Source organism: Cnephaeus nilssonii, assembly GCF_951640355.1.
Source record: "Cnephaeus nilssonii genome assembly, chromosome: 15".
Classification (NCBI taxonomy): domain Eukaryota; kingdom Metazoa; phylum Chordata; class Mammalia; order Chiroptera; family Vespertilionidae; genus Cnephaeus; species Cnephaeus nilssonii.
Genome location: NC_137086.1, coordinates 13,815,565 through 13,831,319, shown reverse-complemented (window position 1 = coordinate 13,831,319; position 15,755 = coordinate 13,815,565).

Here is a 15,755-nt window from a genome sequence, read left to right as displayed (position 1 = left end):
TTATCAAGATGCTGATCTCACTATACTAATTTGTTAATTTTAAGTGATCTCAATAAATAAAGTAACAGGATTTTTAAAAACTTAGTTGAGTCAGTTTTAAAATTCATATGGTAAAATAAAGGAGTGAGTATAGGTAAATTCTGTAAAGGGAAGATAATTGGAAAGAGGAGAAAGTTTTCTATCTATTATACTCCTGGGGAGGGTAGACAGATGGATCCATGAGCAGAATGGAGGAATCAGGAAGAAATCCAAATATAGGCAAAAAATATTTTATAATTAAGGTGGCATTTCTTATCAGCGAGGAAAATATATTTGAATGAAATAAATATTGAGTTTATTCAGTGAGTCCCACATAGGAAGAAAATAAAAAAATAAAAAGTTGGATTCTAATCTAATTCTTTACCCCCCAAAATCCAAATACATTAAAAATATTAAAACCTAAAAACTCAAAAATACTAGAGGAAAATATAGAATAATTTTAAAACATTTTGTGTGTATATGAAAGATGCTTATGACCCAAAATAATTAAAATAGATTATTAATTTGATAGCTGCAAAAGTTATTTTGCATGGTAAGATAAAATAATCAAAAGGCAAAAACAGAAATGTGCTAATTTCTTTAATAGTAAAGAAATCTGACTAACAAATAAGAAAGAACTAACAAATCAAAAGACACATGGGTAAGCACATAACCGGAGACTTTCCAGAAAAGATACAAAAGACTTTTCAAAATAGGAAAATATACTTGATCTACTGTTAATGGAAGAAATGGAATGTAAAAGTACAATGGGAGCACAGTGGGTGTGGTTTCCATTGAGGGTCCACCCAAGAACCAAGAGGTCACCAGTTTGATTCCCAGTCAGGGCACATGCCTGGGTTGGGCTCCATCCCCCGTACTGGGGGGCTCCATGCAGTATGCAGCTGATCAATGATGTTTCTCTCTCATTGATGGTTCTATCTCTCAATCCCTCTCCCTTCCTCTCTCTCTAAAAATCAATAAAAACATATTTTAAAAAATACAATGGGATACCATATTTTTAACTATCAGATATTAATGACCAAAAGTTTGATAGCATCCTGTGAGGAAGCAGTCACTCTCAATTATTTTGGGTATAAAAATTGATATATTCTCTATGGAAGGCAATTTGGCAGTACCTATTTTTAATGTGTATACCCTCTGAGCCAGCAATTCCATCGCTATGAATTCACGATAGGGATATACAGTAGTACTCTCTTATCTGCAGTTTCACTTTCCACAGTTTCAGTTACCCATGGTCAACTGCAGTCTGAAAATATTAAATGGAACATTCCAGAAATAAACAGTTTATAAGTTTTAAATCATCCCTTTGTATACTTTCCCCACCCGATAAAGAGAGAGGGAGGGAAGGAAGGAGGGAGGGAAAGAAAGAGAGAGAGAATCCACATTCACACAACTTTTATTATGGTAAACTGTTATAATTGTTCTATTTTATTATTAGTTATTGTTGTTAATCTCTTACCACCTGATTTATAAATTAAAATTTGTCATAGGTATGTATGTATAGGAAAAAACAATTGATAGAGAGTTCAGTACTATCTGCAGTTTTAGGCATTCACTTTGGGTCTTACAACATATTCCTCAAGGATAAGGGGAGACTACTTGTATTTGAACAAAATGAAGAGATACAAGGTTATTCCACACAATATCCTATCTAACAAAAGAGTAATATGCAAATTGACCATCACTCCAACACACAAGATGGCTGCCCCCATGTGGTCAAAGATGGCTGCCTCCATGTGCACACAAGATGGCCGCCACAAGATGGCCAGCAGGGGCGGCCAGTTGGAGGGACCAGGCCTGCAAGGGAGGGCAGTTGTGGGCGATCAGGCCAGCAGGGGAGGGCAGTTGGGAGGGACCAGACCTGCAAGGGAGGGCAGTTGGGGGTGATCAAGCCTGAAGGGGAGGGCAGTTAGGGGTGACCAGGCTGGCAGAGGAGAGAAGTTGGGGGTGACCGGGCCTGCAGGGAAGGGCAGTTGGGGGGGACCCAGGCCTGCAGGGGAGAGCAGTTGGGGAGGACCAGGCCTACAGGGGAGGGTAGTTAGGGGCAAACAGGCTGGCAGGGGAGCAGTTAGGCATCAATCAGGCTGGCAGGAGAGTGGTTCGGGGGTGATCAGGCTGGCAGGCAGAAGCGGTTAGGGGCAATCAGGAAGGCAGGCAGGCGAGCAGTTGGGAGCCAGCAGTCCTGGATTGTGAGAGGGATGTCTGACTGCCCGTTTAGGCCCGATCCCGAAACGGGCAGTCGGACATCCCTCGAGGGGTCCCAGATTGGAGAGGGTGCAGGCTGGTCTTAGGGACACCCCCCCACCGTGCACGAATTTCGTTCACCGAGCCTCTAGTTGTTATGTAATAGTAATAATGAATGCAAAGATTTGAAAAAAAATTCTAAATTTTATCAATAGGAGTTGGTTGAATACATATGGAAAAATCATAAAATAGAATAAAATACTTACTTAAAAAAACTAATGCTGTTTTATAGATGTTGAGATGAAATGATATCAAAGATATACTATATAAGTAAAAAAGCTACAGTATGGCATGCTATCAATCTACCGTGTGTGTGTGTGTGTGTGTGTGTGTGTGTGTGTGTGTGTGTACATGTGCACACTTTAAGGTCTGAACCAACAAGCATTTTGGTCTCAGGAGGCCTTTACATTCTTAAAAATTATCAAGGACCCCAATCAAAGAGTGGTTTAGAAAACTCTAGAAACCTCAAGGATATACAACCACACATTTCATTAGCATCAAAATGATGATATCAATACAAGTCCTACAGCCTTTGGAAAATGCCATTGCACACTTGTGAGAGAATAAAATTGAAGGAAATGAATAATGTCCTTAGTGTTATTATAAGAATAGTTTTGACCTTATGCACTCCCTGAAAGGGTCTTGAGGATCCCCAGGGTCCCGCTGATCTACTCATAGGTGGTTGTATGTGCATACAAGAGTTCTGTGTGAATACCCCAGAATGGGTAACAATTATTGCCTCTGGAGAAAGAAACAGGAAGGACCACGGAACCCAAATGGGAGAAAGATACATTTTCACTGCTTAACCTTTTGGAACTTTTCAATTCTATGCATGTGTTAGTGGTTACATTTTTTACAAAGAAACTTAATGATCTAAAGAAATGCAAGCAGATTTATGAGCTATAGAATTAATCAGAGTCATGGACTAAGATCGATGTACATGAATATTTGTCACAGAATTATTTATAGCAGCAAAGACTTAGAAGCAACCCACATACCCAAAAATAGAGACTGGTTAAACAAATCATGGAACATGTATACATTGTAATTCTGTGCAGTCATTAGAAATCATAAATCTCCAGAATGTGAGATGGGAAAATGCTCACAATCTAATGTTAAGTTAAAAAATATAGCAGGATATAACTTTGCATGAACCAAATTGTACTAATTTAAAACAATACTGGAAGGAAACATACCAGAATTTTGAGTTATTATTTTTTGGATAGTGAGATTATGGGATATTTAAACTTCCATTTAAATATATTTCTGAATATTCCAAGTTTCCTAGAATTAATATGTATCACTTTTGTAATCAGGAAGAAAAAAGCTATAAAAGAAACAAGATGGGAAGGATTCATTCCCAGGGCTGTGAGGGATGTGTAGCTTCTGTTGCAGGTGCTGGAGAACAGTGAAGTGTTTTTGAGAGGTATCCTGCCCCTGGCTGCTGAGACTGAGGGCTGCGTGTGGCCTCTAGTGATGGACACTACCTTGGGGATGTTTGGGCACAGGCAGCACCTGCTGGGGTGGATTGGCCTGCTATGGCATAGCTTGGATAAGGATGCAGGTAAAGGGGAGATCGAGGAAACTTGTCAATTGAAAGGGGATGGTGGTGTATTCATTATCTGTTACTACACAATAAATTAACCCCAAACTTAGCAACCTAAAATAACAATAAACATTATCGTCCCATAGATGTTACGAGTCAATAATTTGACTTAGTTAAGTGGTTCTGGCTCAGTGTCCCTTGTGAGGTTACTGTGAAGATATCAGCTGAGGTTACAGACATCTGAAGGCTTGACTGGGGCTGGAAGATCCACTTCCAAGATGACTTGCTTACCTGCCTGGCAAGTTGGGACTGGTTATTGGCAGGAACCCTTTATTCCTTGCCACATGGACCTCTCCAGAGGGCTTATTGAGTATCTTTATAACATGGCAGTTTGCTTCCCCTAGAGCACATTATCCTAGAAAGCCACATGTCTTGTATGACCACACTTAGAGGTCATACATTATCATTTCCACATATACTACTGGTGACACTGGTATATGTGGAAGGGCAAAGCACCAGGGTGTACATACAAGGAGATGGGGCCATCTTTGAGATGAGTTACTACTGGTGGATTCTTGCTGTTCAAAGCAATGAGCAAGGCTCCAGAGCTTGGATATGTCCTATAGCCAGACATCCTTGACTGGTGGTGGGCTTGAGGGTCTGTCTGTTTTGTAGAGAGCTACCTGACTTTCTGGGCTGCACTGAGGCTATTAGCCATCAGGAGCCATTAGGCGAGCAATGGGAGTTAGAAATGGGAAAGATATAAAGATGAAGCTCTTTCTTTTGGGAACTAGGTAACCCTCCCTGTTTATAGACTGCTGTCATATGCTGGTCACAGATGTTATAACCTTGCATGCTGAATGCTTTGAATCAGCATGATGTAACTTTATTTCTCATAAATTCTTGAAATATCTGCAAAATATGAACATTGCAGCATCCAAATTGCCTCCTATGTGGAAACCTTCTATACACAGAGATCATATCAGACTACATAGCCAGATTTATGGCTTTGAAGAAATGGTCCTTATGGACATAGTTTTCTCCAGTGCTGGCCAATCCACTTGGGTTCTCAGTTCACAGTCAACACAGAAGTGAAAGCAGAGGACTCTCAAACTTGGTTTGTCTTATGGGACAAACCAAACCAGCCCTTGATAGCACGGTGAGCATGGGGTCAGATACTCCTGAGATTAGAGAACAGTGTCTAGGTAGGACTTATGTAGGGAGTCATTGCCATAAAGGACCAGTGAGAGGGAAAAGGCAGGTTCTCAGCTTGTCTTAGTTTGATTTTCCAGGAGCCAAGTTTATCCCCAAAGTGAGGTATTCATATGTAAGGTCAAAGATCTGATGGAAACCATCAGTCCTCAGGGAAGAGGGCATTCTGGTACCCCGCTATTAATATAACTCAGATATCTGCCCACACAGTCTCTTTGATTCCTAGTTCAAATTTTGGAGAGGGAGGCTGATGGGCTCAACCTAATGTAGGGATTGGTCTCTCTAGAGTTAAGTGTTTGACTCTGGTCTAATCAGCCATGGCCATGCCCTGTGTCCCATGATGCTCCCACTTGGCTGTGGACCCAATTAGAAGAAGGCAGAAAGGAAAGATGGGCATCTTTAATTCACATCCATGAGAAAGAGGACTAGGAATTAGTATATATGTACCTAGGCTGACAACGAATTGTGGCCCAGGGAAGCCAGTCTGTGGAGAAGAGACTTCAGAGAAAGGGCAATGTCTAGAGAGAGAGTGCTGTAAAAACAAGGCTAAGTCCAGCCCTTAAAAATAACAGTTATTGAAACAGGATTCAAAGTAAGAGGATGTTTAGTATGCAAGGCAACTGCTGCTGAGCCTTCTGATCTTAATTCCTCCTAAGTAGAACCAAGATTGGTGCCTGAACTAGGTAGAACTAGATAGGGCTCCATCAAGGGAGTGCAGTCAGCTCTGGGTCTGGATAAGAAAGGAAGGCAGGATTAGAAGACTAGGCAGGACAACACATATGTGAAATGATGGATCTGATCGGACTGGCTAGTGGGAACTGTCTGTTATTTTGATCATTAAGACAACTGGAGCAGGTCAATTAGATGTAATCCATTGCTCAGAGATTGACTTGCCTATAGTTGATCTGATTCATCATATAGACATGACTAGGCTCTAAGATACCAAAACCTTCTTGATGGCAGTAAAAGTCACAGGCCAGCACACTAACCTGTATTGGCCAAAAGTCAGAAAGAACTAAATGGAATGGATATTATGTGTTGATTTGGAACTCTTAAGAAGGCTTTTCAAGAAGACTATATTGATAATCAAATCACCCCAAAATTTTACTTCAATCTTCCTTAGCCAAAAAGGATATTTGAAAAGAGAGAAAAATATTATGATAGCAGCAGGTGATAAGATCAACAGGTGCTAGGTACAGTAATAGCTGATGCTCTTTTTTCTCTAATGTACCTGCTTCAGCAAACCCAGGCATTGCTGTGAAACACATAGTGGCTTAATATTTGCTTTGATCTCTCCCATTTCTTCTCTTTTCAGTAAATGTGAGATTGTTATAGTTTCCAGGAGAGAGCTGTCACTCTCTGGTGTTTGAGGAGGGTTTTTTCTGTGGCTGTGTGGCCTCACATCACACATGGGGAGGATTAAAATGGACTGAGCTCTTTCATTGTTTTCATGATGACATATGCACTGATTGAGAGGCTGTGGTATCTGGTGTTGGCTGGGCTCCCCAGTTGGCTGTAGATCCCGGGTGAATTAAGGTCATTTTCTTCTGGGTAACTCCAGTCTTCTAGAACCCTCCTGGTTTAAGTTATCTAATGCAACACTTGCATGTTTTCTCCTTTGGGAATCAGTAAAGCTGTTGCTAAATATTTCTGTCTACCTTGTGGATTCCTTCATGAAATGTTAGGACCATATGAATATTTACAGCCAGAGTTGTGAATGGAAATAACACGTGCCATTTCCAGGCTGGAGTTTTTAATTGGTGCCAGACCCTCTGAGTTCACAATAGTGGCTGATCCATCAACCTGGGTTCCTAAATGATGATGGTTATAAGTCCTCTGCTCACCTGAAATGGACATGGACTATCAGAAGAATATATTTCACTAGAGGCCCAGTGCATGAAATTCATGCATGGAGGGAGGATTCCCTCAGCCCAGCCTGCACCCTCTCCAATTGGGGACATCCCTCTCGCAATCCTGGACCGCTGGCTCCTAACTGCTCACCTGCCTGCCTGCCTGATAGCCCCTAACCGCCCTCCCCTGTCAGCCTGGTTGCCTCTAACTGCCTCTGCTTGCCTGCCTGATCGCCCTTAATTGCCTTCCCCTGCTGGCCTGGTTGCCCCCAATTGCCCTCCCCTGTCAGCCTGATCTCACCCCCAACTGCCCTCCCCTCCTGGCCTGGTTGCCCCCAACTGCCCCCCTCCCCTGCTGGCCTGATCTCGCCCCCAACGGCCCTACCCTGCAGGCCTGATCTCACCCCCAACTGCCCTCCTCTGCTGGCCAATTTGGTTCTGATTGGTCGGTTTCTATGCCAGTCAGTGTCAAAAGCTCCGCCTTCTAGGCAGCCATTGGTTCTTCACAGCACCCACATTTGGTTCTGATTGGTCAATTCCTATGCCAGTCATTGTCTCTGGGCCTATCAAAGGGGCCTGATCAGAAAGGCAGGGCTGATCAGCAGCCCCAGTGGAGGTCTGGAGAGAAATGGCGGTGTGGCTGCTGGCCAGACTGGGAGAGAAAGAGAGGCAAGTGCTGCCACAGAAGGAGTGATCAGTCCCTGCTTCTCTCTTCAGGCCTCTCTCTGGCCCTGATTCGCAGCCCACTCAGCAGTCAGTGCTGGGGCAGAAGCCTGCAGGACTGACTTCTGGTTGGTTGAACCTCAGTCGTTACTGGTCGTTACGACCCAGGGTTTTTATATATTAGGACTAGAGGCCCGGTGTACGAAATTCGTGCATGAGGGGTGTGTCCCTCAGCCCAGCCTGCACCCTCTCCAATCTGGGACCCCTCAAGGGATGTCCGACTGCCCGTTTAAGTTACTGTTTTTAAGTTACTGAAATTTGCGTTTTGTTTGTTTATTATTACAACATAACCTGGACATAAACAGGCAGTCGGACATCGCTCTCACAATCCAGGACTGCTGGCTCCCAACTGCTTGCCTGCTTGCCTTCCTGATTGCCCTTAACTGCTTCTACCTGCCAGCCTGATCACCCCCTAACCACTCCCCTGCCAGCCTGATTGATGCTTAACTGCTCCCCTGCCAGCCTGATTGCCCCTAACTGCTCTCCCCTGCAGGCCTGGTCACCCCTAATGCCCTCCCCTGAAGGCCTGGTCACCCCTAACTGCTCTCCCCTGCAGGCCTGGGTCCCCCCAACTGCCCTTCCCTGCAGGCCCGGTTGCCCCCAACTTCCCTCCTCTGCCGGCTTGGTCACCCCTAACTGCCCTCCCCTGCAGGCTTGATCACCCCAAGTGCCCTCCCTTGCAGGCCTGGTCCCTCCCAATTGCCCTCCCCTGCTGGCCATCTTGTGGTGGCCATCTTGTGTCCACATGGGGGCAGCCATCTTTGACCACATGGGGGCAGCCATCTTGTGTGTTGGAGTGATGGTCAATTTGCATATTACTCTTTTATTAGATAGGATAGAGGCATGGTGCATGGGTGGGGGCCAGCTGGCTTGCCCTGAAGGGTGTCCTGGATCAGGGTGGGGGTTCCCTTAGGCCGTGGGGCAGCCTGGGCGAGGGGCCTGTAATGGTTTGCAGGCCGGCCATGCCCCCCCCCCCCCCAGCGACCCAAGCAGAGGCCCTGGTATCTGGGGTTTATTTATCTTCTATAATTGAAACTTTGTAGCCTTGAGCAGAGCCAAGTCTCCTGCTCACTCTGTGGCTGCAGCCATTTTTGTTGGGATTTATTTATCTTCTATAATTGAAACTTTGTAGCCTTGAGTAGGCCTCCCTCCTTCCTCTCCTTATCCTCCATTGCCGGGGAAACCCAAGCCTCCTGCTTGCTGAAGCTCCGTGGCCGCAGCCATCTTGGTTGAGTTAATTTGCATACTCGCTCATGATTGGCTGGTGGGCTTGGCTTGTGGGTGTAGTGGAGGTATAGTCAATTTGCATATTACTCTTTTATTAGATAGGATTGTTTTTAAGTTACTGAAATTTGCGTTTTGTTTGTTTATTATTACAACATAACCTGGATATCTTTACTGATACACTTTCTTTATCAAGTTCTATTATTATAGGAGTCAAATTCTATCATTATTTATTATACAAAACCACTAACAGTTATTCGTAGAAAGAAAAAAGCACTCATAATTCTGCCACCCCAAGAAGTCTATTCTTCAATGTTTCCCTACAGTTTATTTTTTATATTTGTCATTTTTCATTACTTGTAGCTAGGCATTGACTATTTGTACACCATAAGCGTCTATAGATGCAAGCAGCAAACCTTTTTTAACTAAATTCAAAATACTGTGTCAGTTAACTAGTTATTCAGTTTTGTACCCTGGGTTATTTCATTTTATCAAGGCCTCATGATGGTAGGAGTCTTATTGTTTTATTCACTACAGCATCTCTCATTAGCACCTCATGCAAAGCCAAGCACACAGTAGGTACCTAATAAATAATGGGTGAATTCACAACTATAACTACTTCCTGCTTAGCATGATGATTATTAGAAGATATGTTATGCTTGACTGGTCAGCAATTGCAGGCTATAGATTCAGAGCTTAGGCTTGTCTAATGGCAGACATATTATTTTTAAAAATAAATCTTTGTTTAGTTTTTCCTCTGCCCAGCATTAAATCCAGGTTCTTTTCCTGGTTCTCATGGAAGTTATAATCTCCTTCTAGAACTTGTCAACTTTTGTCTCCAGTCTTGGATGAGGATTTTGGCCACTTGGAAAATCTCACAGTTGGGCATGTGTCGTAAAGTCTATACATGGTCCTTCTTTTTGAAAAAAAAAATAAATAAATGTTTTTATTGATTTCAGAGAGATGAAAAGAGAAGGAGAGAGAGAAACATTGATCTGTTGCCTCCTGCATGCCCTCTACTGGTGATTGAGCCTGCAATCCAGGCATGTTCCCTAACTGGGAATCAAACCCACTATATCCTGGTGCATGGGACAATATAAAACTAACTGAGCCACCAGGCTGGGCCTGGTCCTTCTTTTAATTTGATACATGAGCCTAGAAAAATCAAGAGTTTTCCCAATCATAGAGCCTCTGAGAAGCAAGATTGTGATTAAAATGCAGTTTCCTGAACACAAATCCATACTTCATTTGAATGTTTCTTCTGAGTCCCAATTTCTCCTCTTGGCTCAGGGTAAGCTACTCAGGTTGTGGGTTTCCAAACATCTTAGCAGTAAATATATTTTAATGTCTAGCTTCAGTTCAACCTACTGGTCTTTCTCTTGCTTTTTTATCTTTCTCCTCCTGTTTTGTTTTGTTTGTTTGTTTGTTTTTGCTCTTTCTTTTTTCCTTCTTTCTTTTTATTTCCTTGACATAAACTGCATATATTAAAGTGTAAAATTTGGTAAATTTTGGCACATGTACACACTTGTGAAGTGTCACCACAATTAAGATAATGAACATGTCCAACACCCTGAACAGTTTCCTTGTGCTCCTTTACATGAAATTCTTCCTCCTTCCTCTCCTTATCCTCCTACCCCTAGACAACCACTGATCTGCTTTCTGTCATTACAGATTAGCTTTCATTTTTCTAGTTTACATGAATGAAATAATATAACATGTACTCTTTTTTGGTCTGGTTTCTCCCACTCAGAATAATTATTTTGAGATTCATCCATCCTGTTGCATCTATCACTAGTTCATTCCTTTTTTATTGTTTTGTAGTATTCCATTGTACAAATACACATGATTGTTTATCTACTCACCTGTTGATAGTCTTTTGGATAGTTTCCTGTTTTTGGCTATTACAAACAAAGTGGCTATGAATATTTATACACTAGGGACTCAGTACATGAATTTGTGCACCTTGAAAGGAACTGTGGTTCTTGAGGCTGTGGTAGGCACAGGGCCGCCCCCACCCGGCTCCTCCCTGGCCCTACCCGGCCCCTCCCCAGCTGCGGTAGGCACAGGGACACCCCCGCCTGGCCCCTCCTCTGCGCCCCCGCCCGGCTCTCCCGCTGCGGCCCTCCCCCTGCCGCGGCCCCTGGTCCCTTGTCTGCTGGCAGCCCTGCTCTCTCCACCATTGCTCCCACGCACTGATGGCGCCGGTCCCGCTCACACCCACTGACAGCGTGGAACGATTGGGGCCGGTGCCAGCAGCGGGTGCAAGCAGCGGCTGCTGCCCTGATCGCCCCTCAGGAGCAGGGGGAGGTGGAGAAGCCCTCAGGGGTGATCAGGGCTGGCAGCTGCTGCTCGCACCCACTGATGGTTCCGAGTGATCGGGACCAGCACCAGGCACCAGCAGCGGGTGCGAGTGGTGGCTCTGGTGCCAGCTGCGGGTGCTAGAGAGGCGGGTGCAAGTGGGGTGGGTGCTGGCAGTGGGTGCAAGTGGCAGCTCCGGCACCAGCAGCGGGTGTGAGCGGGGCCAGCGCTGGCAGCAGGTACAAGCGCCAGGCAGGACTGTGGCATGTGGGAGCAAAGAATTTTCAGTAACCATCAAACGCTCACCCCGATGACAGTGACTGGTGCCTCACCTTGGTCTGGTGCCCCCACTCACCTGCTCCACCATCCCGCTGCGGCCAATGCCCGCCATGTTCTGCACACGCCCCCTGGTGGTCAGCGCACATCATAGCGACTGGTTGTTCGGTTATTCTGCTGTTCAGTCTATTTGCATATTAGCCTTTTATTGTATAGGACTAGTGGTCCGGTGCACAAAATTTGTGCACAGGCCGGGGGTGTCCCTCAGCCCGGCCTGCATCCTCTCCAATCTGGGACCCCTGTGGGATGGGGCCTAAACTGGCAGTCGGACAACCCCCTCGCAATCGGGACTGCTGGCTCCTAACCGCTCACCTGCCTGCCTGCTTTATTATTCCTAACCACTCTGCCTGCTGGCCTGCTTGCCCCCAACTGCACCCCCCTGCTGGCCTGCTCACCCCCAACTGGTCTCCTCTGCTGGCCTGCTCACCCCCAACTCCTCCCTCCCCTGCCAGCCTGATCACCCCCAACTGCCTTCCCCTCCTGGCCTGATCACCCCCAACTGCCCTCCCCTCCTGGCCTGATCACCTCTAACTGCCTCTGCCTTGGCCCCGCCACCATGGCTTTGTCCGGAAGGACGTCTGGAAGGTCTCGTGGTCTAATTAGCATATTACCCTTTTATTAATATAGATAGGATATGACATACTGCCATAACTATAACATATGTACCAGTATTACTCTATGAGAATACATACTTCATGTGATAGGAAGGCATCTAATACATTACATTGTATATGTTGTAAGTAGTAGGAAATACTGTATTCATAGAAATAATATACACCCTGTGACTTCCCTTCCTGATTTGGGAATGTTTCCCCAGTTCTTTGAACGTTTCCTGGCCCCTAATGTATTTTTTTTTTTTTGTCATTCAGTGTAACTTTATTTACTGTTTATTGCACATGATTTGAGGTCTTTAATTTCTAACCACCAAAGATTCAAAGGACTATTTTTTTCCATGAAGTTTAACATCAACATCAGTGAATTCATGTATTCATGTGTTTTTATTGTAAACATCTGAATTATTCACATTGTCATAGATCCTGAACTCATAAGCATGGACCATGCACAGGCTGGCAGCAAGCCAGGAAGCCACTCTGCAAGCAAACAGATACTCTGCATAAGGAGAAAAGTCATAGCACAACATTTAATGTCGAACCTGAGTCACCTCAGAATGTTATATATATTGACTTCTTAATTCATATAGTATCGGGAACTCAACTGCTTGGTTAGTGATGGGGTTGACCTGGTTTCAGGAGGATTATTCCTAAAATAATTAAGGAGAGGGGGGGCGCAATCTTTCTTCTTGGTTGCTTGCTCCTCCCCAGCACCTTCATCTTTCTTCTCATCCTCAGCTTCTTGGGCATCTTCTCCTTCACCTCCACCTCCTTCTTCTTCCTACTTTGCATTCTCAAATTCTTCCTTGGCACCTTCTTTCTCTTCCTCTCCTTCCACTTTGTCAGCCACTTCCTTCTCCTTCTCCTCCTCTTCAGATTCTCCTTCAGAGTGTGTGGGGGCGGTTTCCTCCTTAGCTTCCTCGGCTTTTGCAGCCTCGATGGTCTCCTCCACCTCGATCTGCTCCTCCTGGATGTGGCTGGTGTATTAAGAAAGGAAGGAACAAGCGGACATCAAGTAGGAGCTAGTCTGTAACCACCGTAGGCAGATCGACCAAAGATCTGGGAACTCTGGGAGTAGCCGCTGGCTATGCTTCCCGTGCTGGTGAAACTGAGCTGGGTCTCCTCACCTTCCAAGAGTTTCTTGTAAGCTGCAATGTCAATGTCCAAAGCCACATTGAGGAGGTCCTGGTATTCTTTTAAATATCATGCCATTTCACTCTGTAGTTCTCAACTCATTTTCTAATTTGTTGATTGTGTCCTACATAGCACTAATGTCGAAGTTCTGCTTATCCTTCAGCTCTTGCAGCTGCTTTCCCAGAGCTTCGTTCATGCCCCAGCATGCTTTGATCTCCAGGGTCTTGGCCTTGAGCAGGCGGCGGCTTTCAGACACCTCGTCCTTGGCAGTGTGCAGCCCGCAGGTGTTCTTGGCAGTGCTTTCAGTCAGCATGGTGAAGCAGCTCTTGTACCATTCTTCTGCATTCTGCATGTTCTTGGCAGCCAGCTTCTTGTACTGGGCGTGGATGTCTTTGAGTGCAGCAGAGAGGTCGGACTTGGAGAACATGTCCATCTCCACAGAGATCTGAGCGTACTGAATCTGCGCCTGCAGCTCGGCGATCTCCTCTTCATGCACCTTCTTCAGAAAGGCGATTTAGTCCCATCAGGCTGTTGATGCGCTTTTTGAGCTCAGCTCCAGCGAGAGCCACCTCATCTGCACCTTTGCGTGCCTCCATCAGCCAGCCCTCTGCATCATCATGGTTCAGCACCTCTTCCTGGTAGCATGCCTGCAGGTTGCTCCCAGTCCCTTCCAAGCCCTGGTGCCTGCTAACTGCCCACTGCCCTTTCCTTGCCAGGGCCAGGGCTCGGTGGGCCGGGGCACAGGCATCCCATTTTCATTAAAATGTTCAACCCCGGCCTGCTCCATTGGTGTCCATAGGTGGCCCGGGGGCAGACTGTGATCTCAGAGACACTGGCCATCCCCCCCTGCCCGGGTCCTTGATAGCGACCTGGACCCTGCAGGTGGCATCAGATGCTGCCCGCCCCACCTGCTCTGTCTCCAATTGCAGCCTGGACCCCGCAGGCGGCATCAGGCACAGCCCGCCTGGCCTACCTGGTCCCCGATGGCGGCCTGGACCCTGTTGGCGGTGTCAGGCGCTGCCCACCCAGCCTGCCCAGTCTCTGATGGTGGCCTGGACCCCGTGGGCGGCATCAGGCACAGCCCGCCCAGCCTGCCCGACCCCGATTGCAGCCTGGACCCCGCAGATGGCGTTAGGCGCAGCCTGCCCCTCCTGCATACGTAAATTTACCTGCCATCTTTGTTGGCTTAATTTGCATATCACTCCTGATTGGCTGTGGGTATAGCGGAGGTACGGTCAATTAGCATTTTCTCTTTTATTAGTGTAGATATGTCATTGTGTGACATATGCTTTTATTTCTATTGGATAAATACTCTGAAGGGGAATGCCTAGGATGCAACTTTTAAAGAAAGTAGTTTGACTATTCTAGTGCCTTTGCACCTCCCTATGAATTGGCTTCTCAAATTCTTACTACAAAATGCCTGAGGGGATTTTGATTAGGATTGTATTGAATTTGTAAATTATTTTGGGGAGAATTGACATCTTAAGGATATTGAGCTTTCCAATCTATAAACATATCTTTTGTCAGATTTATTCTTAAGTATTTTATATTTTTATGTTATTGTATATGGTATTAAAATATTTTTTATTGTTGACACTATTACAGATTTCTCCTATTTCCCCCCACCTTTGCCCACCTCCACTGAGTCCCCACTACCCTTCCCCTGGCCTTCACTACTATTATCTGTATTCATGGGATATATATTTATTTTGTTCATTGGATTCCATACATAAGTAGATCATGTGATACTTGTCTTTCTCTGACTGGCTTATTTTGCTTAGCATAATAGTCTCCAGATCCCTCAATACTGCCTCTAAGGGTAAGAGATCCTTCTTTTTTATAGCTTTTTAATCCACTTGGGCTGAAGAAACCCCATATGGTTTTCCACAATGGCTGCACCATTTTGCATTCCCAGTAATAGTCCACGAGGGTTTTCTTTTCTCTGCATTCTCACCAGCACTTACTGTTTGCTGATTTATTGATGGTAGCCATTCTGGTAGGTGTGAAGTGATACCTCATTGTATTTTTAATTCACATCTCTCAGAAGATTAATGTCGTTGAGCATTTTTTCATATGTCTATTGGCCACCTGTATATCTTCTTTAGAGAAGTGTCTATTCAGGTCCTTTGCCCATTTTTAAATTGGATTATTTGTCTTTCTGGTGTTGAGTTGTAGAAGTTCTTTATATATTTTGGAATATATACCCCTTATCAGATGTATCATTGGCAAATATGTCATCTCATAGTGGATTCCCTTTTCATTTTGTTGATGGTTTCTTTTGCTATGCAGAAGCTTTATGTAGTCCCATTTGTTTATTTTTTGCTTTGTTTCCCTTGCCCTAGGACCCTGGTCGGCAAACTGCGGCTCGTGAGCCATATGTGGCTCTTTGGCCCCTTGAGTGTGGCTCTTCCACAAAATACCACAGCCTGGGCGAGTCTATCTTAAAGAAGTGGCGTTAGAAGAAGTTTAAGTTAAAAAAATTTGGCTCTCAAAAGAAATTTCAATTGTTGTACTGTTGATATTTGGCTCTGTTGACTA